This window comes from Vicugna pacos, chromosome 1 (genome assembly GCF_048564905.1).
Source record: "Vicugna pacos chromosome 1, VicPac4, whole genome shotgun sequence".
Taxonomy (NCBI): Eukaryota; Metazoa; Chordata; class Mammalia; order Artiodactyla; family Camelidae; genus Vicugna; species Vicugna pacos.
The window spans coordinates 43,221,305-43,245,270 of NC_132987.1; the positions used below are offsets into that span (position 1 = coordinate 43,221,305).

Genomic DNA, 23,966 nt, shown 5'->3' on the forward strand with positions numbered 1-23,966 from the left:
CTCATCAGTAAAAACGGATCTGTAATGCTCCTAATTTTTGCTGTAATTACAAAAGCTATTATTGGTTTGAATAAAGAACAAAAGGGTCCATTAGTATCTCTGTATAAAGAAGACCCAAAAAAAGGCACAAATGAGAAAAAACATTTGTGCTATTAAAAAATGGACATCTTAGAGACGTACTGTACAGCACGATAAATATAACTAACACTGCTGTGTGTTATATACGGAAGTTGTTAAGAGAGTAAATCCTGAGTTCTCACCACAGAAAATGTCTTTCTATTTCTTTAACTGTGTATCTATCAAGATGATGGATGTTCACCAAAGTTACTGTGGTAATCACTTCGTGGTGTAAGTAAGTCAAGCCTTTATGTTGTACACCTTAAACGTATACAGTGCTGTATGTCAATTATACCTCAATAAAACTGAAAGAAAAACATTGGACATCTTACCATTAGTTTTAAAAGCAAATTTTAAGTTCTGTTAACTTTGATAAGTTCACAGTGACTGATGCACCTAAAAGCTCTTTCCTTGCCTAATGAAAATGTCAAAAATACAGCCTTAACTATCTATGACAAACAGAGAAGGAAAACAAAGCAGAAAAATATAATTAAAATGCACAATTAATACCAGGCCCTCATTTTAGCTACCAATCAGAGCATCAGTCCACCTTCTGCCAGAATATCAGAATGAAGAAACACTGATTTGTTTTTACCCTCTCTCTCTAGGTGACAACTAAATAATAGTACATGATGGCTTTGTGATACCTCAGCTTGGCTTGGCGGCACCCTATTCCCCAGAATTCCCTTTCTTACAAGGCTCCAGTTAGGGGCACCACTACCAAGGCTATAGACTCCTGAGAGCTGCAGTAAAGGGAGGCACCAGCCATGGTGCAGTACACACACACCTTTCCTCAGGTAGTCAATCAAAGCTAATCTAGCACCACTGTGGAGGGATTCTGCAGATGTAATTAAGAGATCTAATCAGTGGATTAAATTAGTCAGAAGTACAATTATACTGAGCGGGACTGATGTAATTAGTTAAAAGCCCTTTAGAAGAGAGCTTAGGCCCTCCCAGAATTCAGAGACTCCAAGCTTTAGCTCCTGCTCCAGCCTGCCAATAATATTCTCCTCTTGACTGCTTGCCCTACGCATTTCAAGAATTCTTAGCAGGCCCCACAACTGAGAAAGCCAATTCCGTAATAGATTAATCCCTTAATCTACATAAACTACCAGCTCTGCCTCCAGGGTAAACCCTGGCTGATTCTTGATGTTACAGTTATTACGGCTGCAAAGACACAGAGGAAGACCTCTTGGCATGGAATCGTCCAGGAAGACACTAAAGAATCTCACTCTTGCAATTATGGCCAGGAGAACAGAAGATTGTGGATTCATTCATTCTTTAAAAAATGAAATTTGTAGTAATTTAGAGGTAGGGAGTGAATTAAACACAATGCTGGCATTTGTTACAGCTCTGTGCCTAAGCTCTGGCCAGTGAGACCTAAGTAGGAGTGTCAGAAATCTGAGATCTCCTAAAAAGGAAATGGCATGCCCATCTCCCTTCTTCATTCTCTGCCTGTCATGTAAATACAGTCGTCCCAATCTTTGTGGGATTGGTTCCAGGATACCACCGTGGGTATCTGCCAAAGCTCAATTCCCTTATGTAAAATCGTGTATCCTTTGCATATTAGCTATGCACATCCTCCTGTTTACTTCAGATCATCTCTAGATTACTTATACTACCTAATACAATGTAAATACTATGCAAATAGTTGCAAATACAATGTAAATACCATGTAAATAGATGCCAGTATGTGGCAAATTGAAGTTTTGTTTTTTGGAACTTTCTGGAAATTTTTCTAAATATTTTTCAATCCGTGTTGGATGCGGAACCCGCAGAAGACAGAGGGCTGATTGCATGATGGTTGGAGCTCCAGCAGCCCTCTTGGACACGGGCCACATCCTGGAGGTGGCAGACTGGACAGCTAAAGAGAGCCTGCTGATTCCTGCTCTTGTGCCAGCTCTCAGCAGCCCACTCCCAGACTGCTTTAATATGGGAAATAAAGCCACTATCTGGCGGCCTCTGATACTTGTAGCTAAACAATACCTACCTGATGTAAGGACCGTCTTCTCTAGTTTTCCTACTTCTTAGCAATAAACTAACACATCCGAGTTGCTATATAACAAGGAATAGCTGTATTTATTTTCACTGTTACGTGCATGGGGCCACATTTAGCGTTTAAGAAGATTAGAGCAGATAACGATCACAGGAAAAGCCCATCTTTATGCCTCCATGTGTCTATGCTTTGACAAAAGAATACAAGAAAAGTTTTCATAGCCTGCAGTAAATGCCTTCTCAAAGCCACTAACTTTAATTCCCATGGAATAGAATTTCCCATGGCAGGCCTGTGGTCACATCCAAATCCACTTATTCGACAGATCTGTGCTGTAGAAAATTCACACTGCTATCTCTTTAGATAGGCTCTGTCTTTTCATGTCAGAGTCATCTAAATTTCTCCCAAACCAACAACCCTTGAACATGTCTGGGGTATATATTTTTTTTGCTGAACGCGAACCACATGGTCATTTCAAAACCTGTAATTCACTTCAGTAGCACTGGCCTTTCTGGATGTTCGTGAACATAACCACCAAGAGTGGCATCACTTTTGGTGATAACCCTACCAGCTCGAGCTCTTATTGTGTCCCGATATCATGGTGAAAAACTGTGACACACCAGGCAGCTGACAATTGTGCAAGAGAAAAAAAATCATTTTCCAAGGGGAAAATGAAGTGATTAATATGGAAAACACAGCAGGCAACATCAAACAGGAAAAAGTTGACGTTTCCAAAACCTTTAGCTTAAAGTAAATTTGTTTTCTCCTCACCCTGATTATCAAAGGCTGGATCAAAGTATGAACACGGTACAAAAGTGTCAGATGACTTCCTATCCCTGAGTCACTTATGATACTGCAGTCCTTGACTCCTTGTATTAGAGGGAGGAAGGGAGGCAAGGTTAACATAATCATAATTCGGAACAGATAAACTTTAGGAAACCATAAGCGTAAACACAATGGGCCAAACTGTTCCCAGTCGAAGCCACAGTCCTGCCTCAGCTCCTTTGTTCATGCCACTTCCTTCCTTTCAGACTTCCCTGGACATTTCTGTCTGTCTGGTTCTTGGGCTCCTTCCCCCCACATCATCTCTTAAACACAGGGGTTCCTTTAGGTTCTGAGCCCTGGCTAGTCTCCCTGTCCACTCGCTCTCATTCTCTGTCCTCGGGGAGTCAGGGGTGTCTTGTAGTCACTCATGAGCTCATCCACTTCACTCCTCTCAACACCGCCATTCATTTCATCTCTTTCTCCTGAATGCCCAGAACAATGAACTGTCTCTAAGGCACCTATTTTATCAAAGTCAAAACTGAACGTGATTAAACTTCTCTACCTGAAACTTCAACTCCATCCTCTCCCCTCTTCCCACCGCCCAGCCACACACGCACCGCCCTCGGCATTCCATGCCTCAGATACTGGCCCCACCACGTGCTGAGGGCCCACTTCCACCCTTTTATCTCCATTCTTCTACTAAGAGCAGCAGGGGCTGGATGACCCTCAGATGAAATACATACACTCTGGAAGTGCGCGTGGATCAGAGGGGCTTCTGGCCATCGGGACTCATCTGCACCGGCTGATCTGCGAGGGGAGCTGGGAACTTCAGATAGAGACACCTCTGTGACTTCCAGGAGCCAAAACAGGAGAGACAAGAGGGGCAGTTTCCCCGCCCAGCTTCAGACCGGCCAAAGCCGCTGCAGTGAGCACTCACAGGAAGAAATGGAGAAGCCTGTCTTCCCCTTGCCTCTGTGAGTCACGGAGAAACAATCCCAGTAATTTCAAGCTCCTGGAGATTAACTTCTGTGGGGCACACGCCAGGTTCCAACACCCTTCTAAAGCCCCCTCCCCTAGATGTGCAAACTTGGGAAATCAAGACCTGGCACATGGCTTCTGTGGCACGGACCCCATTCTCCAGGAAGACAACTGCAGCCATTGCAGGGGTGGGGTCTCACCCTCAAATCCCTTTGGCCCATGGCCATCAACAAAACCCAAAAGGCGAGAGCCTCTGCAAGCACACATAAGCCATCTCAGAGATGCCAAGAATATCTGGAGAAGACTTTTTATTAAAGGCCCTACATCCATGTTTGAACACAAACCAGTGAAATCTGCACTCTCTCTAGTGAAATAACATCATTTGAAGCTTCATGCTGGTAAGATCTAAAGACCTTTCCTAAGTGTATCTTCTACTTTTCACCCCTAACATAGCTTGGGTACTTTTTCCCTGCCTCAGGACCACTCCCCTTCAAAACATTTTTAGATCGCAACCAAAGTGAGCTTCTGGTTATAACTCCAGGAGTGTGCTGGGCTGGCTCGTCCCAGCTCCTGAGAACTGACTGGTAGATTTTCAGAAATTTTATGAATAGCTGTTAAACATAGCAATTATTAACAATAATATAAATTTATAACAAAATTAATTACATTAAGCCCAAAGGTAATAAATATTGGAAAATTATGACTTCTTTATTACTTCAGTACACAAGTAATATCCATGCTATTGGATTACTTAGGTCTGTTTCACCGTATGCAGAAATGCTGTAAAATGTTTTGCTCCAGCACATCTCTTCCCAATTCCCTGTAACTTGAAAGCAGCTATAATGGCAATATTTTCATATGGAAACTGACAAACCCTATGTATCTTAGCCTGGTTTTTGTTTTGTTGATTATTCAAGCTTAAGAAAGTGATGGAGAAAATGTTAATAAAATGCATGGTGTAGTTATATTGTAAATAAAACAAAAAGTTGAGGAAATAAACTTCTAGTACTATTCAGCTCATAAAGAAGATGCTTTAATGAGCAAGTGAAGTTCTAGGATCTGCCTTCATTGTTTCACTTTCATCTTACTTCACACTGTTAACAGGAAAGCATCAACTATCCTCTCTCGTCCATGGGTTGGCCATGGATATAGGAGTTCAGTGAAAACAAACTGTCAGAATCAATTAGCCATATGGACTTTACAAGGAAGAGTATTTATTGTCTGTCTTATCATTATTTGTAAATTGTGTACTACACACCCTTTATATCAAATTTATTACTGATACACACACACACACACACACATTTATTTTTCTGGCGAGCTGGTTGTTAAACATTTACCAGTGCACCATTATATAAATCTGATTAGGTGGGTCCTTTGTTAAAAATCTGCCAGTAGCTCCCTGCATCACCCACCTTTTATGCACAACTTCAAATCCTCTCAAGCTCACCTCGTATCCCCGCCACTGCAATGGCGGCCACTTCCATGAAGAATCCAGTGTTATGCAAGAGCAATCTGGCAGGGCCTCTCGAGCCCAAGCTCCTCTGATGCTGTTTCGTGAGGTGCCCATGGGAACCCACCTGGCAGTCAGACATGCCCTGTCTGAAAAAGTGGGGCTGCCTTTAATCAATGGGGGACCAGAACATGAATAAAAGCTTCTCCCTTTTTCTCTCCAGCTGAACTACACTGAGATGTATTTCATAAGAAGATCCCTTGGAAACAAGCAACCAGTTGCTAAGAGCAAGGGCCAACTCAATAAACCCTATCTCGTACTGGCTCTGTCTCCTTCCCTCTGTGGCTCTTTCTGGTCCTTCACTACTGCTCCCCAGATGGCATTCCCAAATAAACTACCTGGCACAAGACTCTCCTCACCTTGGCAGCTCCCCACCCTCTGAAACCGGGCTGCTCTCTCCCCTTCCTGCTCCCTTTCCTAGCAGGTCACACCCTGGTCACAAAGAATACACATACTCTTTCCTATCTCTGGTGCTTTCCTCATCCTGGTCCCTCTGCTTAAAATTCTCCCCAAAACGATGTGCAGAGAGATGTAAAAGTCTATAATTTACTACAATCACAACCTTACAAATGAAGAAACTGAGTTCCAGAGTAGAACGTCTGGCACAGGGTTTGGAACGGCTAATTTAAGACAGAGCTGAAAACTTTTCTCATTTTTATGGGCTTCTGCTTCTGATTCCTGAAATGTCCATGAATATCTCTGTTCTAGTTCTGAAAGTCTACTGGATTACTGTTTCCTCTTTCAGCCTCCCAAAATACTTGGATTTCCATTTCCCTTTAAACTATCACTTTTTATTGCCTAAACCATTTTGTCTCTCTCTAAAGAAGCAAAGAGTAATTGACTTTTACCCAATGATTCAATCCAATTCCTCAAACATTTGCTGGTCACTTTATACGAGCACTTATGATGAGTGCAGTGAGGAAGACAAAAATGAATAAAAGATGTTCTTTACTCAAAAGGAGTTTGTAATCCAGTGGGAAAGACAAATATACAAATACATGTGTGCTTATTATAATGGAAGAATGAGTCCAGAAGGTTTAAAATATTTGTTATACTTTTAAAAAATATACACATAGAACACAAATCCAAAAAATGTTCATATGCATGGAGGAAGAGCAAGTCGACACACTAAGAAAACTATAAGTGAAATGAAGAAAAGCTTAAAAAGAAAGCTATCTACAAATGTAAATATTTTAAAGCTAATGATTAACCCAGATCAACTGATCAACAAATACATGAGTACCTGTTATATATAAGCCATTTATTTCTGGTACAGATATATTCTGTACTATTTCAGACAATCAACAGCCCTCAAAACATTGATTATAATCATACAAAAAGAGACCTTTAAGGGCATCTGATCCAGTCCCCTCCTCGAGAAACAAAGGTCTTATCCAGTGTATTTTCCCTGAGAGATCCAGCCCCCTCGTTCTTCCCCAACAACTCAGACTTGAATTCTCTGTCTCTCTTGACCTTTCCATCTCCCTCATCCCCAGCAACCAATCAACTACCAAACCTGTGGCTTCTGCCAGATTCATCCCACAGTGACATCCTTCCCATCTTCATACTCTTCTTGCTTGTGGGTTGGGCTGCCCCAATAATTCCTAACGGGCTCTCCTGAAATCACTCTTTCTCTTCCCACGCCACCCATCACAATGCCAGAGTTGCCCTTCTTACACGCAGCTCTGATCATGCTGTTTCCTTGCCACCAAAATCCAAAAACCAAGAACTTGTTAACTTTCCAGCTCTCTCGCTCTCAATTCTATCTGTTTCTGGTTGTGCCTTCCCCCGCATCAACCCTCCAGTCCACCTAGCTAAAGCATACCCCTACTCCCACACACATTCTGCACTCTCCCTCCCATCAGGAGACTGGGGTGGGCCATCCCCTCAAATGCCCTACCTGTCAAGGCTTTATCCACTTGACAAGATCCTGCTTAACCTCTCCCTCTTCCATTAGGGCTTCTCAGCTCTCCAGCTGTTCATTAATCTTTTGACCCACTCCTCCACACTCTGTTTCCCACTGCACATTACTTGTACTTATTCCACAGCATTTAATCTTTGAATTGTGGTTACTGATGTGTCAGCTAAACCATTAGGTCAGTGGTTCTCAGATCGTGGTCCCCAAACCAGCAGCATCAGCAGCATCTGGGAACTTGTTAGAAATGCAAATTCTCCACCCAGCCCAGACCTACTGAATCAGAAACTCTAGGGTGAAGCCCAGCACTCTGTGTTCTGATGAGCCCTCCAGGGGATTCTGATGCACAGTGGAGTGTGAGAACCACTGCACTAGACCGTAAATCCCCTGAGGGCAGTGACAAGGACTAAGGTTAATTCATCTCAGCTCCAGGGGCATGGCTGAAACAGACAGAGTATCAGTGGAATTTCCGGAAATAAAATGCCCAGGGTCACACTAAGTTAGCAGCAGACACAAAATCAGAACTCAGGTTATCCCGAATATCAGACCAGAGTTCTTTGCACAACGTTCACAGTTTCCAACAGTAAATTCAGGTCATTTAAATCCATGCATAAAAAGCTACAAAGAGTAGAAAATGAATTAAATTACCCAATAATGACAGACTGTACAATTAATAAATCAGGCCATTTGCAACCTGTCACGTAAAAATGATGAATTAGTTGAGCTGGCCAAGAAGGTTTACTTAGGCCCTGTTTGCGTGAAAGGAGAAATCCTACAGGATTAAGATCCTACAGGATGAGTCCCTGAATTTGAGTAAGTCACTGAATTTGTGTTCTTCAAACTTCTCACAGGACTCACTATCAACAAGTACATTCTGCTCACAGAATGGATTTTAGGAGCAAACTCGGAAGGGTGTCCTTTTAAAAATATATTATATATATTGTGGATATTTCTTTTGAATGCATTTTTCTAAGTAAACAGCTTTTGACCAAAACATATGCAAATATCCTAATAATATGAAAAAACTGGCATGTACTGATGTGAATTAGTTTTAAATTTCTCATTTATTTGCAGCCTCCGATACAAAATTGACCAAAGCCGGCTAAATTTTTTGAAAGTTCATTCCTTTTCTCTCAATCTTAAGAATTTTTAGAGGCTTATTAATCCTTCAGTGCTATTCTTCCCTAAAAAGTTTTGTGATGGCTTTCATGTGTGAACAGTAAAATCCATTTTCCACTTTTTCATGACTTATTTGTAAAAAGATAGATAAATAATACATAAACATAAGTATCACTGACCCTTAAAATGGGAAACCTAAAGAAACTTTCAAGGGGAGGAAAAAGCAGTCAGGCCACCGAGTCCAGGTATCACCTTACCCTTGTGTATGACTGTCCTACTGCTGTAGTGTCAGCAATGGGGGGGGGTTGGGTGAGATCAAAGAAGACTGATTAAAATGCTGAGGGGTGCAATGCAGAACTACATGACGAGGGTGTTTCCAGTGAATTACGGTCACTTAAATATCCTTTACTAATATAACTCTGTATTATAGCTGGAGATTGTCATTCTAAGTGAAGTAAGCCAGAAAGAGAAAGAAAAACACCATATGATATCACTCCTATGTGGAATCTAACAAAGAAAAAAAGATACAAATTCTATTTACAAACTAAAAACAGACTCACAGACATGGAAAACAAACTATGGTTACCAAAGGGGAAAGGGTGAGGAGGGATAAATTAGGGATTGGGGATTAACAGACACACGTTACTATATATAAGATAGATAAACAAGGACCTACTGTATAGCACAGGGAACTATATTCAATTTCTTGTAATAACATGTAATGGAAAAGAATCTGATAAGAAAAAAAAATGTATGTATATGTATAACTGAATCACTTTGCTGTGCACCTGAAACTAGCATTGTTAATCAACTACACTTCAATAAAAAATTAAAATAAATAAATAAATAAACCCCCAATTTTTGCAGCATTAAGCAATGGGTCTCACTTTGAAAGAAACCAAGGCTTTGTTTGGGGGAACAACATGGCCCAGGGCTACCTCCAGGGTGGCTGGTGAGCCCAGAGGCCAATTCGGGGCCTCCCCCCAGCTGGAGGGGTGTCACCATCCTCTCTCCCTCAGAGCTATGCCACTTCTCTTGCTCCACGTCAGCTCTGGGGTTGTGGTGAAGAGGATCCCAAGGCCAAAGAAGCCAAGGTCTTATCTGAAACTGTCTCTCTCTCCCTGCCCCAGACCCAGCTTGGTTTGTGAGCCATGACAACAAAGAGAAATTCATCATTTCCAGTCATTCTTGCTCAATGGTCGTTTTAAGTAGTGGACAAAGTTCACAGCCCTCCTGAGTCTTTGGCCCTAGGCAATCAAGGTGTAAGGAAACTTTTTCTGTACAGAAGTCATCAGATTAAGGATCTATGACTTAGCGAATAAACAAATAAAGTGAGAAAAAAAAATCCTGGATGGAATCAGGAGGTGGTGTCGATATAGGTACTGGTTTGATAAGAGAGAAGGAAAATGGAATGCTTGCTCTGGTAGTCTTAAAATAATCCTCATTACAGTCAATTAAGTGAGGTGCTTATCCTTCACGCTTAACTTGTGCTTAATTACTGTGCAATACAATGACTTCTTAACATGTTCTAAATGAATATTGCTATCATTTATTTGAATGCAATAGTAAATTCTTCATACTTACCTAGCCAGAGCTCAAGGTCCAGCTCTAAGCACATTACCTGATCTTCTTGGGAACTGACCCATAGGCCTGAATTTACTTTGCCATTTATGGAGTCAGTCATGCAGGGATGGGTCTCACACTCCTTACAGGAGGACTGAGTTCTAGCACTAGGGCTGCATGGGGACCCACCGCACACTAAGCCACTAACCCACGCCTGATTCAGGAGCACTCTACTGGCCCAAATGGCCAGGTCATCTGGTCTCCAAGTATAATTGTCTACCCACAACTTTGATTTAAAAAAAAAAAAAAAAAGGAAACTGCTTGTGACTAAAACCACTCCCTAAAGTATTTCTGGTGTGTGAACTGGCAAAGAAACAAGAACACGGAAAAGCACAGGATTTTAGAACAAAATTAACTAGTGAAATACAAGAGAAAATCTAAAACATTAAGAGAATAAAGGGAATGAAATCTTTTCAGGATTTTTTTCCTCTATTTTAAGCCAGTTCAATAAGCAGATTGGGATCTGCTATAGGTTAGATTTTTAGATGCATTAAAAAGAGGTGAAATATATGTTTACATACAGTTTATTTAATTATATGCTGTAGTAAAGGAAAAAACTGCACATCGGAGATTCGGTATAGAAGACAGAAAGCATGGAAGCTGATGTGGGGATTCCTACAACAAGTCTACCATTCTTCCAGAATTAGAAGAACAGTACATTGAGCAGGATTTTCAGTGTTTCTGTTTAAGAAAAATCTGAAAAAAAAAAAAGGATAAAAATTATTCCTAAACCCCACGTATTATTACACTTTCTAGGTTGTTTCAGTAAGACAGATGACTATAAATCTCCGTACAGGTGAGCTCAGCAATAACTGAAAGTACTGAGTGCAACCTCAGTAAACAGACCATTACCACCCCCAAAACTTAAATATTTATGTCTTAACTTTACTCCTGCAAAAAATTTTTTAAAACATGATAAAATCATGAGTGGCAATTTGATTTTTATTCTCCCCAATGAATAAATGCATAAATAGGATATTTAAAGGAAAAAATAGAGGGAAAGATAAAATATATATGTAAACAATAGTTATCTAACATTTTAAAACATCAGAACATTTTGATTTGAATAAAATCTTTAAAAAGCCAAATATAAGTAAATAATATTATATATTAATGATATAATAATAATAAATATATGATATAATAATAATGACACTGGATTATAACCCAAAGTTTAAGATGAATATCCATGGGTCCATACTGATATGAATAAATAATTGAATAAATAAATAAGTGGGGATGAAAAGACAAACCTGCCACGAAGAAGAGTTCTAAATCATTTATGTAGCTACTTGTCCCCCTCTAGGAGGTGGGTCATAACTCCCCATCTCAACAGTATGGGCTGTGCAGTGAGCTCCTTCCAAAGAGGACACTGTGAGAAGGGGAGAAAGAGGAACTTCACAATGGTGCAACCCTCCAGACACTCCCTCAGCCAACTGACCAAAGTCAACCTCAGGAGGAAGCCACGTTGCTAGTGTGTGCCTCTATATGATGAGATGAGACCACCACTGTGGTCTTCCTCTCAAAGCCCATGACCCCAGTCAACTCATGAGGAAAACATCATAAAAATTCTAACTGAGGGACATTCTACAAAATACCTATGGGGGTACCTAACCAGTACCCCTTCAAACAGTGAAGGTCATCAAAAATATGGAAAATCTGAGAAACTAGCATAGCTAAGAGGAGCCCAAGGAGACACGACAACATGGGATCCTGGATGGGATCTTGGACTAGAAAAAGGACATTAGGGAAAAACCAAGCAATAAAGTATGGACTTTAGTCAGTAACAATGCGTCAATATTGGTTCATTAATTACAGCAAATGTTCCATCCCAGTGCAAGATATTAATAAGGGAGGAAACCACAGTTTTCCCATGTATATACTATCTTTGCAACTTCTCTACAAATCTGAAACAAAAAGTTAATTTTTAAAAAGGTAACTACACAAAACCATGTTTTTAATGAGATGCTTTTGTTCAAAGTGGGGTTTAGAGAAGTACCAGAGCTCTGCTCTCTACGTCTCTGACTCCAGCTTCTGCTCCGATCCTAGCTTGCCCCTGAAACCCAGAGTGATTTGAAAATCACTATCATGAAAAACTGGGACATGCTTTCATAACAAAACACCAGCCCATTTCAGGCAGCCTGGCAGGACTGGACTGCACCACGTAGCCTGGCCTTCAGCTGACTGCATTAGGCCTCGAGCTCTACGCGGGCAGAACCACATGTTAGACGCACAAGCCCATGTGAGCACTCCCTTGGCATCAAAGACTCTGCCTGATAAACTCTCCAATACCAGCACGAGCAGCACTGTTGCAAACACAGGATGAGGGCTTCCACTGCCGGTCCTACTGGCCTTCCTTGGCAGTAGATCTGCAAAAATTACTCCCTCATTACTCAAGTCTGTTGCCTGCGAGATCAGACCGGGCTAGCACCTCCAGCGTGCCTTTCTGGCCTCCTGGTGTCTTGAGGTGAGTGATGCACACCCTCTCACCCGCATCACTCCCCCCGAAACCGCCCCTGGTAGAACTCAGGAAAGGGGAGACACAGGAGTTTCCCCAAATCGGTCAGGTTTATTTTACATCACCTTCATGTTTAATTGATCTACTTTATCACAGATCAACCACCCACAGAACAAATGGGTATGACTAAATCAAGCCCTTGGACGCTCTCTGAAGTTGAAGGTAACATTCACATAAACAGCTACAGATTTTGCTTCCCATCAGTTGAGAGTGGCCTCTGTTCCAAATGGCAGCGATATTTCAGCAATGAGTCACTGTCATGAAGGTAACATCGCGGGGTCAGGAAAGAATGATTAGGAAAACAGATGACTCACTTGGGAACCCAGGGTTCACACTAACATCATCTACTTACATAGCAGTTTGGAGAGGCCTTCATTTAACAAGTCATTAGTGAGCACCTACTGCGTGCCAGGAAAGCCCCAGCTCTCATGGAGCTCAAGTTCTCATCAAGAAAACTCAATATTCAAGAAAAGAAGACACAAAGAATTCAGATAGTAATAGGTGATAAGTGAACATCACCCACAGTAAAAGGCTAGGATGAAGAGGCTGTGGGCAAAGCAAGGCGGACTGTAGGGGAGGCCGATTTGACAGTCGAGGAAAGACTTTCTAGAGAGGTGACTTTTGAACTTTTTATCACTGTCTCAAATGTCAAAAGGAGGCAATTCATGCAAAAACTCAGGAGATGGGTGTTCCAGGAGAGGGAAGGACACAATGCAAAGGCCCCAAAATGGGAACGAGTTAGTGCACTCCAAAACAGAACCCTCCTGACAATCCCCAGACACAGGCCACCACAGCTCAGAAAGGAGAAAACTGAGGCTGATGTGGGAATAAACCCAGCACAGCCAACTCCCCCACTAGAGTGCAGGCACCACGCACAGCTTTCTCCTTAGGTGGCGATCTAGGCCCAACAGAACTGAACGTGGGGAATCCGGCCCTCGCATAAGGAACGGGTTCATGGGGCAGAGTCAGCCTCTGAAAGCTGTTTCACAAGAAGAGAATTTGAGGCCAAACATAAAAATCCAGGCTCCTATGCAATGTGGCCAGGGCCTAGTAGCCCCAGTGACTTGACACCATCCAGGGCACATGAGGCCCAGGGCTGGGCAGCAAGGACCCCAGGAGGAGGCACTGGGCGACCGTCAAAGTCCCAAGGGAACTTACAGGCTGCTGCACTGAGTCTCCCCACCCCAAGGATCCCAACTGGTAGGTCTGCAGCAGAACCTGGGAATCTAAATGTAAGTGATTCCCCGGTGATTCTGTTCAGGCAGACCTTAGAATCGCCATCATCGGGAGTGAGGAGGAGGCGAGCTCTTCCTGGAGGGGGAGCTGAGTCTGAAGAATCCTATCTCTACAAACAAACAGCATCAAGGATTAAAGTGAATGCAGTTGACATTTTCTTAAAAATGTATGAAACCAAACAACACTGTACCAAGTAATAGGAAAGACAGTTAAGAACATGGCATAACTAGGTGTTTTCCCTTCCCTTCAACCACATCTCCAAATTTAGGAGAGATTACTTTTGTTTGCAATCTGATATATTTAATGTAAGTTTAAAATCTAAACTGAAGCAATTTGATTTTTCATAATGGCATGTTTAATGATTGGCTCATGAAATTCCCAAAAGTTTAAAAATCTGCTCTCAGTATGAGCCAGTCCCAGCACACCACTGGCCAAAAGCTTTAAAAAAACAGTCCACGCCTTTCCTTCCCTTTTTCTCTTCGAGTCTTAGTCTTGTCTTCCCTGCAATGAGGCTACAGTAGTTTCTTCATATCTGTCCCCGGGAGCCCCATGGTGCCAGCAGCTGAGGGGCAGCTGGTGCCAGGAGGCAGGCAGGGAGAGGAGGCGGGAGGGAGCAGCTGGCTACTGGCCCCATCTAGGAATCGGCAAGAAGAACAGCACTGTGGGGGAGGGTGTAGCTCAGTGGTAGAGTGAGTGCCTAACATGCACGGGGTCCCGGGTTCAATCCCCAGTACCTCCATTAAAGATAAATAAATAAAAACCTAATTACCTCTCCCCCAAAATAAAACAAAATAAGTAAATTAAAAAGAATAGCTCTGCTTTGGGGTGTTTTACATCCTGGGATTTCACAGAAGAACTCAATCAGAAAAGCAGTTCTTGGAGACAGGGGTTGGGAAAAGTAACTACAATTTTTTTCGTACAGTGTCAGCACTGCTGGCCTAGGTTACTGACACAGCATCTACACGTCCGTCCATGATTTATGCGGACATGTCTTACCCACACCCCTATAAAGCTGGTGGTGCCAGCGATGCCCTCCTCCCACTTAGTATGACCCTGAAGAATGTGACAGGAGGGGTGTTTTTCCATCACAGCACGAGAGAGCCCACTTTTACCTTGAGAGTGCACTCTATTCTTAGTTCTAAATACATTTTAAAAATACACCTCTAACTCACGAACATAGAAAACAAACTATGGTTACCAGGGGAGAAGAGGGGGATAGACTAGGCATTTGGGATTGACAGACACACATTATTATATATAAAACAGGTAAACAACATGGGCCTACTGTATAGCACAGGGACTATATTCAATTTCTTGTAACGAGCCATAATGGAAAAGAAATTGAAAAAATACATATGTATGTATGTATGTATGTATATGTATAACTGAATCGCTTTGTTGTACACCAGAAACTAGCATTGTAAACAGACAACACTTCAATAAAAAATAAGAATAAAAAAATACCTCTGTACATACACACATTGGTAAAGAGCAATGAATCATATTTCTCCTACTAAATGCCAAGCTATGCTTATAAATTAAGAAAAATCAAATTTTCTAGCTCATGTCAAAACATATGCCCTAAAGGTATGATTTTCAAAGGCATACAGTCCACTCCCTCCAGTTGTAACCAGCTCTGTTGCCAGAAGTCTTCCTACTGCTTCTCATCGCTGGAGTCTCATGGAATGCCATTCTCACTCCAGAAGTCCTCCCGGGCAAGATTCATTTCTCCCTGGTCCAAATCCCCCCACGTCCCCATGCCCATATCTCCTCTAGCAGCAATCCCAGTTTGCTTGGCTATTTATGGATATCACACTTGCTGGGTTTGGGGTGCAGCAGGGAGGGCGATGTGTGAAAGAGGGGAATCTAACATTTATGTGTCATTTCTGTGTTCCAGGCTCCATGCTAAACACTTTACAGGCATTGTTTCCTGTAGTCCTCACAAGAATCCTATGAGATAGGTACTGTTTTTACCCCCATTTTACAGATAGGGAAACCAAGGGCAGAGAGGATTTTTGAAGTTACTCATCTCAGGCCACATGGTGCTAAAGTGCTCAGGACCTGAATCCAAGCTCTCAGGCTCCTCGGCCAAGGCTTGCAGCCACTATTCCTCCCAGTGAGGAACTTGTGGGGCTCACCTGTGCCTTACTGCTATTTACCTTACTTGCCTGCCAAACACCTGCTTCACTCCATCACTGCCCCATCACCCTGCTTCCAGCCAAGTCAGTGGCAGCTTGTGCTTCAGACTGGAAATGAGGGTTAGGGTTAAAAATCTTTGCTCCAAGTTTCTAACACTGAAATATTTACCAGCTACAATATCCTACCAGGTGCTTTTTTTCCTTAGGATTCCTTGGGCTCGATTCCCCCACCTTTTTAGTTTTTGTTTTTTGTTTTTCCTGTGATATGATTTATATATGGAATCTAAAAAAAGATACCAATAAACTTATTTACAAAACAGAAATAGACTCACAGACATAGAAAATAAACTTATAGTTACCAAAGGGGAAGACAGGGAGGGATAAAGTAGGAGTTTGGGATGAACAGATACACACTACTATATATAAAACAGATAAACAACAAGGACCTACTATATAAGCACGGGGCCTTTTTAATTTTTAAATCTTTTTGACATCACAATCATGTTAGTACCAAAAATATACTTCATCTCCAAATCCTGTACCCTTACTTGAGCTTATGTTTTTACTCCAAAGTGGAGATAACGATGAGATTTAAAAACAATATCAAACCTCATCTTCATTTTTTTCCTACTCTTAGTCCCTTTTATCAAATTTCCCACTTTGGATTCCGCACATTTATACCACTGCTCCCCCATACATCTGGAAGTCTTTTCCTGCTCCAAGCCATGGAACCCCCATTTCAATCCACTGCTATCTCCCTAATCTCCTTATTTCAAACAACTCCTTCATCAGAACTTGGGTAGAGAATACTGCAGAAAAAGGCCAGTAAAATGAGTACAGCTGCCAGTCCAAAATGCCACAGAACGTCCACTCCCCATCTACAGATTTATTTGTAAAAATAGTTAAACAGCACAGCAGAATACATAATAAATAATACATTAACCCTAAAAACCTTCTTTTCTGGAAATACCTACATAATGAAATGAATCACACCATCTTCCTTGATTTGTTAAATGCATCCTTTGATTCAGCTCACACCTACTGGGCAGTGGAGACACAAAAATGACAAAACCACAATCTGTGACTTCTCACGGGGAAGACAGGTGATAAAATAATTGCAAGCCCAGTGTTCTAATATCATACTATATACAAAACCCATTCATATAAAAGTAGTGTCAACAAAAACAGACTAGGCTGGTATGACGATCCCTAGCAAGGGCTGAGAGTTGCCTTGTATCTTCTTGTCCACATGCTTCGTTGCTTAGCAATGGTTTCAAGCAACATTAGGATGTTGCTTCAAAACATTCAAGATAAAGGCCTGAAAGAGACCTGAAATCATGAAACTCCTAGAAGAAAACATTGGCAGAATGCTCTCTAACAACCATCTTAGCAATGTCTTTCTGGATATGTCTCCTCAGGCAAGGGAAATAAAAGCAAAAATAAACAAGTGGGACTATATTAAACTACAAAGCTTCTGCACAGCAAAGAAAACCATCAACAAATCAAAAACACAACCTACCTACTGAATGGGAGGAGATATTTGCAAATCATATATTTGGTAAGGGGATAATATCCAAAATATATAAAGAACACATACAACTCAACATCAAAAAACAAACAAACAAACAAACAACGCAATCTAAAAACATGCAGAGAAGATGATTAAACGTTTTCCCAAAGGAGACATACAGATGGCCACAGGCACATTAAAAGATGTTTGATATCACTAATTATTAGGGAAACCCAAATCAAAACCACAATGAGCTATCACCTCATGCCTGTTAGACTGGCTCTTATCAAAAAGGCAAGAAATAACAAGCGTTGGCAAGGATGTGGAGAAAACGGAAGCCTCAGGCACTGTTGATGGGAATATAAACTGGTGCAGCCACTATGGAAAACAGTATGGTGATTCCTCAAAAAATTAAGAATAGAACTACCATATCACCCAGCTATCCCATTTCTGGCTATTTCTCCAAAGAATACAAAAATACTAATTCAAAAATATATCTGCACCCCTATGTTCATTGCAGCATTATTTATAATAGCCAAGATATGGAAACAACCTAAGTGCCCATCAATAAATGAATGGGTAAAGAAGATGTGGTATATACAATGGAATATTACTCAGCCATAAAATAGATGAGATCTTGCCATTTGCACAAAACAAATAAAAATAAACAAGTGGGACTACATCAAACTAAAAAGCTTTTGCACAGCAAAGGAAAACATCAACAAATTGAAAAGACAACTTACCTACCAAATGGAAGAAGATAGTTGCAAATCATATATTTGATAAAGGATTAATATCTTGATGACCTTGATAATATTATGCTAAGTGAAAGAAGTCAGATGGAGAGAAACAAATACTGTATGATTTCACTCATAGGTGGAATAGAAAAAACAAACAAAAATAAACAAAAAAAGCCCCCCCCTAAAAAAAGAACAAACTAACCAAACCAAACACATTGATAGAGAACAATGCAGTGGTTAGCAGAGGGGAAGGGCCAGGTTGGGGGGGTAGACGGAGGGGGTGAAATGGGTAAAGGGAGTCAACTGTACTGTGACAGATGGAAACTAAATTTTGGTGGCTGTCGTGTACACAGTAGTAGAAATACTATGCTGTACACACAAAACTTACATAGTGTTATGAACCAGTGTTACCTCAATAAAATAATCATAAATAAATAATCACTCTAAGATAAACCAAAGGAGAGCTATTTTTCCACTACGTTTGACATTTCAAAGGACATTATTAAGATGAACCACACGGAAGCGCAGGCTTGTGTAAAGAACTGACAACGGTGTCAGCACCCTGTCTTCTGTGCTGGCTCCATTCTCTGCACTGGTTTCTCCCTCCCTTTCCACTGCCTTTGTTTTCCCATGTTTATTCCTTATTCTCCTTCATCCAAATGTACTTACTGTCGGTAAAAGCCTACTTTGAAAAAGATCACTGTTGAATACTAAACTTTTATTTTCCTGATCTTAATATAAAGTTTGTCAGCTTATGGCCTTAGAAGTCTCTCTCTCTCTCAACAAAAGAACCGACCAAACAAAATTATTTTTATTTCCATGTTGCTTTTGGCTGATTTTCTTTTGTGCGTCAGAGGCTTTCAGAAAATACAGACTTGTGGTTACCGGGGGGGGGGGTAGAGGGTGGGAAGGGATAGACTGGGATTTCAAAATTGTAGAACAGATAAACAAGATTACACTGTATAGCACAGGGAAATATACACAAAATGTTATGATAAATCACAGAGAAAAAAATGTGACAATGAGTGTGTATATGTCCATGTATGACTGAAAAATTGTACTGAACACTGGAATTTGACACAACACTGTAAAATGATTATGAATCAATAAAAATGTAAAAAAAAAAAAAAAAAAAAAAAAAAAAGAAGGTTCCCAACTCTAGGTCCAAAAAGCTCAAAAAAAAAAAAAGATTGAATACAGAATAAAATATTCCTCTTATGCAGAGGGGAGCCTGAGGTCATAGGCATCGCCAGCAACTGGGGAAGGAATCTGGGATTCTGGAGTCCTAAGCAGCCAAGACTTTTCAGGGCCCACAGTGGGTCACAAGCTTCGGCTCCATCCGCCCCGACATAACCCAGGCCTTTATTTAGCAGATTAGCTCTGGGATGGTTATAATGATTATTAAAATACTGAAGTATCTTCCCCAATTGGCAATTATTGCCCCCCAATACACATCGTGGCCTCCCCAGACCCTCCCGGAATCCCTGTCCCAACCTCCTCACAATCAAGAGGTAAGATTTGATCCAGTAGAGGGTCTCCAGGACCCTGCCCCATCGCTCTCAGAGCTGGACACAACCACACTCCATTTTAATCTCCTCTACTGAAAAATCAGAGAGTTCAACTAATTGAGTTGTGCTTTGATTACAATTATGTCAAATTATTTATCCCTGAGGACGAAGACAAGCTAGGAATATAACAAGATGAAAAAAGTTCATTTGTTAGGAGGGGGAAATCATGGGTTATATTTTTCTGGTGAGATAGCAGTGCCAAAACCCTGGTTTCAGGATGCCTGGGATGGAACCCCAGCTCTGCCGCCCACTGTGCCTCAATTATTTTATCTATAAAATGGGATGGTAGGACTATTACCTACGTCACAGGGTTGTTTTGAGAATAAAACGTGTTTATGTTTGTAAAATGCTTGGAATAGTGCCTGGCACACAGTAAGCATGTTTAAGCGTTGATTAAATAAGCAAATCATTTTATTCTGTTGCAGAATGTTTGTTCAATAATTCAAAAATTAAGCAAGTTTCACAGCACAAAGGAAAAAAATAACTGTGACACTATGAAACATACCATACACTGTTGTTTAATAACCCAGCACTAAAACATCTGGGATCCAGATTTTACTCTGCACTTTGAATTTAGGGAAACTAACACTCAGATTTGTACCATTCCTTTTCTAACCAGAAATGTCACAGGCTTATGGGAAATGTAGGTTGTGAGTTTCTCATTTTAACCCTGAACAACATTTATCCACACCCTGGTGAGAGAATACATTTTATTTTGTGGTGCTAAGACTTAAAGGATTGTAAACATAAAGCAAGGCCTGGCACAGCCACAGCCTCTCTCGTGGACACTATGACTCACACTAACTGCGAGTTTAAAGGGCTGTATTTTACCTCTACCTCGATCGGTCCTCTACCATCAATCTTTAGTAAACACCTGGCATGGAAGGGAATCTGCTCACCCAGCAGCTAGGTTGACCAAAATTGCTTTTAGTTTCTAAAAAACTGCCACAACTTGAGCTCAAGCATAATTTAGAAACACACTACTGCACTGCTAAGGAGACAAAGTATTTCATTTTTCTGTTAGGTATTCAGGGGAGGAAAGAACAACTCCCTTACCTGTTTCTCCTTCTTGCCAACTACACCTCACAGTACCTTTCTATACAAATTTAAGTAGCTCACAAGCTTATCTTCATATAGTAACGTACTAGACCTTTCCTGATGGATATAAGATTTACTGAACACAGTCTGGCTACAGCTTCCTTCTTCTCTAAAAGTGAATTTCTCTAAAGCTATGAGAAGGAACTCAAACCTTGCTTAATGAGAAAACTAACGCTTGCATCATAATCATTATCTTTAAAATAATTATTAAAACCCTAAAAGAAAGACTAAAAGAGTTTTGTGGAGGGATAGTGGTGATGGTGCACATCGATGTGAAAGTACTTAATGACACTGAACTAGATGTTGAACAATGGTTAAAATGGCAAATTTTGTATACTATGTGTATTTTACCACAATAAAAATAGAATGGGATAAAATAACTTTTTAAAAATCCTGTAAGAATTGAAGGTAAATGAATTTTATAACAACAACAATAAAAGAAACACTTAGTAATCAGACAGTTTCCAAGGAGCAGGGTCCCCTGCTACCCAGTTATAAGTGAATCAACAAGCCTAAATGAATGCTTTACAGCACTTCTCACCATGGTTGACAAATATTATCACATCAGGGACAAACATAGTAAAGACACATCTTCCTCAAAGCCTTAACTCACATGTTTTATATTGATTGTGAATGATACTAGATCCTGTGAAGACAGACTGTGAGCTCAGACAATTAGTGGAAAGATCCTCAAACAATATTTAAAGGCTGTGTACGAATATAAGCTAAAAGCCTGTGCACAATTCACCTGTATGTATGTTACCACAAAACATTTTATATTGACAGAAACCCTACTCAAACAGGCAGTGTGAAAAAGTGGTGTCTGTTAACAGTTCAAGTTAAAGATTCTCTTCATTCTTTACACTCTCACTGCACCATTAACTAGCCAGTTAACGCAGCACAGAGATCTCTGGGTACCTGGCCTCCCAAAAGCCCCAGGAAAGCCCCCAAAGGGCGATCTCAGCTGAAACTGGCAGGCTTGGCAGATAAAGTTAAGGGAACTCCTCATTCTGGGGGAAGACCTAGAGATAATCAAATGCAGAAATCCTTGTGGTCTTTAAGAATCTACTTGCCTTTATTTCTTCACAGAGGAAGTAAAGAAGGCAATAATACGAGACTAAGAGAAGGAGCAAATACAGGCGTGGCGGCAGTTCTGTTCTGGACTGATTCTACATGGGCAGTTCTGAAGGGCGTCACAAAATCCTATTCAAGGCCAAGAAGGCTTGGAGCATCGTGCTCTTGGATCTGAGACCTAAGTCCCAAATACCTTGAGCTAGAGCGAAAAAAACAAGTCCCTTTACACACGCCCAGCTCCTTGCCCCCTCGTCCCCTGCCCTACCCCGGCGTCATCACCTCTTGGGCGCCACAGCGAGCAGCTGTGTGGCCACAAGCCAGAGACCGTGCATCTGGCAGGCTGGGCTCTAAGCCTCTCGGAATGCCGCACTTCCTGGTTGGTCCGGGATGCTGGTCCCATCGCGCCAGCCATCCCGGTCATCCCACAGGGGATGCGAACTTGGGAGCGCGAGATGACCCGGCGACACCAGACACACTGCACTGGGGGCCCAGCGGTGGGGCAGACAGGTGCATCCTGCAGAGGACGCCTCCAACTTGGGCTGGAGCCAGCGCGGCCCTGCGCTCCGGGCAGCCGCGGGCCCTTGGCAGAAGTGCGCGCGCAAGTCGTCAGCGTCGACTCTGCAGGAACTGGGACGAAGGCGTGCGCAGGAGGCCCCTAGGGGCTGCCAGGGAGGCCGGTCCCGCGAGGCCTCATGGCGCTGGCGCCCGCCGCGGACGCCACTGCCAAGGTCCCGTCCAAGTTGGGCGGGGAGCGGCCAGCTGCCCGCAGCCGACGGGAGGAGGGGCGGAGGGCGAGCGCAGCGGAAACCGGGCGCCCGCGGGAGCTATGCGCGCCCCCGCGGGAGCTGTGCGCGCCCCGACCGCGGCGCGGCTCCTACCTGAGGAGCGAGGGCGGCCGCGGCGCGGCTCCTACCTGTGGAGCGAGGGCGGCCGCGGGAGCCTGCGCGCTGGCGCTGGCGTCTTGGAGCTCGGGCGCAGCTGGCACCGCTGGAGGCGCGGGAGGAGGGAAGGAGGGAGGGCCAGAGTGGGGACCGCGCCGCCGCCCGGAACTCGGCCCGCGGATTCGCGCCGGCCTGGCAGGGGTGGGGCGAGGCGGTGCCGGTCCGAGTGCGTCGCGGCGCAGGTTGGCGGCCCGCGCTGGGCACGAGGGCTCGGGCGGCTGGGCCTCTCTCCTGATCCCTGTTTCTGATCCTCTCTTCCCCCGAAGTTTCAAACTCAACCGCATCAACCAAGGGAACGTTCACTAGTGTTTTTACTATCAGGTACCCTTGAGTAGCCAAATTGCCAGGCGCTGTTGTAGGAGCTTTGCCTATGTTGTCTAACCTTCGTCTATCGCAGCTGATAGCCATGATTGGCCTATTTTACAGGTTAAAAACAGGATCAAAAAGTGAAATAACTTGCCCTACGTGACTCAGTTAAGAAGTAGGAGCTTTGTTGACGTCATCTATAAGCCTGCTTCCAACTCTGGCGTTTGCGTTATCACTAATGTACAAGCAAGGAAACCGAGACTCAGAAGAGTGAAGTAACCAGCTTAAGGTCACCCAACCAAGAACACAGGCGATCGGAACTCGTGTCTTGATGTCTTTCAAGCTCAAGCTGGGTATAATTCAGAAATCTTAGTATAAAATAATAAATCAGGAGTAAAACATGGAAAATTCCCATTCCGCCCGTAGAACTGCCCCAACACAGCAATTTTGATGTCCACTTAGAATACAGTCTTAATAGAAAAAGAACCAGTTGCCATGTGGCTTGAATAGCAGCCCTTTTGGAATATAGCTTTGAATGTAAGCCAACTCCGACCTCATTACACAATATTGTGTTCCGCCAAAGCCGAAGGAAGGCATCGCCTCCACATACCCCAAAATGTTAATGACGATGGCCGCTTTAAAGCACTCAGTGGATGTTGCACAGCCCAGACAGGCCGAGTTTCATAATGTCTTGCTGCATACGTGAAACTATATGGAATGCAATCCAGTTCAGAGGAAGGGAGGAGTGAAATTACAGCCTGGAACTCAGTTTTCCTGTAACCTATAGTTACTCACCCCTCCCTGCACTACATTT

The 23,966-nt window shown here is 42.4% G+C and overlaps 1 protein-coding gene across 2 annotated transcripts in view; it reads right to left on the reverse strand.

Moving 5' to 3' along the window:
- The window catches only part of PLD1 (phospholipase D1), a 176,356-nt gene extending 153,289 nt beyond the window's left edge, over positions 1–23,067 (reverse strand). For both annotated transcript variants that reach the window (XM_015236431.3, XM_006200801.4), the window contains exon 1: positions 22,819–23,067. The gene's annotated coding sequence lies outside the window, so the exon portion shown is untranslated. The remainder of the gene's footprint in view (positions 1–22,818) is intronic.
- Between the last annotated feature and the right edge of the window lie 899 nt (positions 23,068–23,966).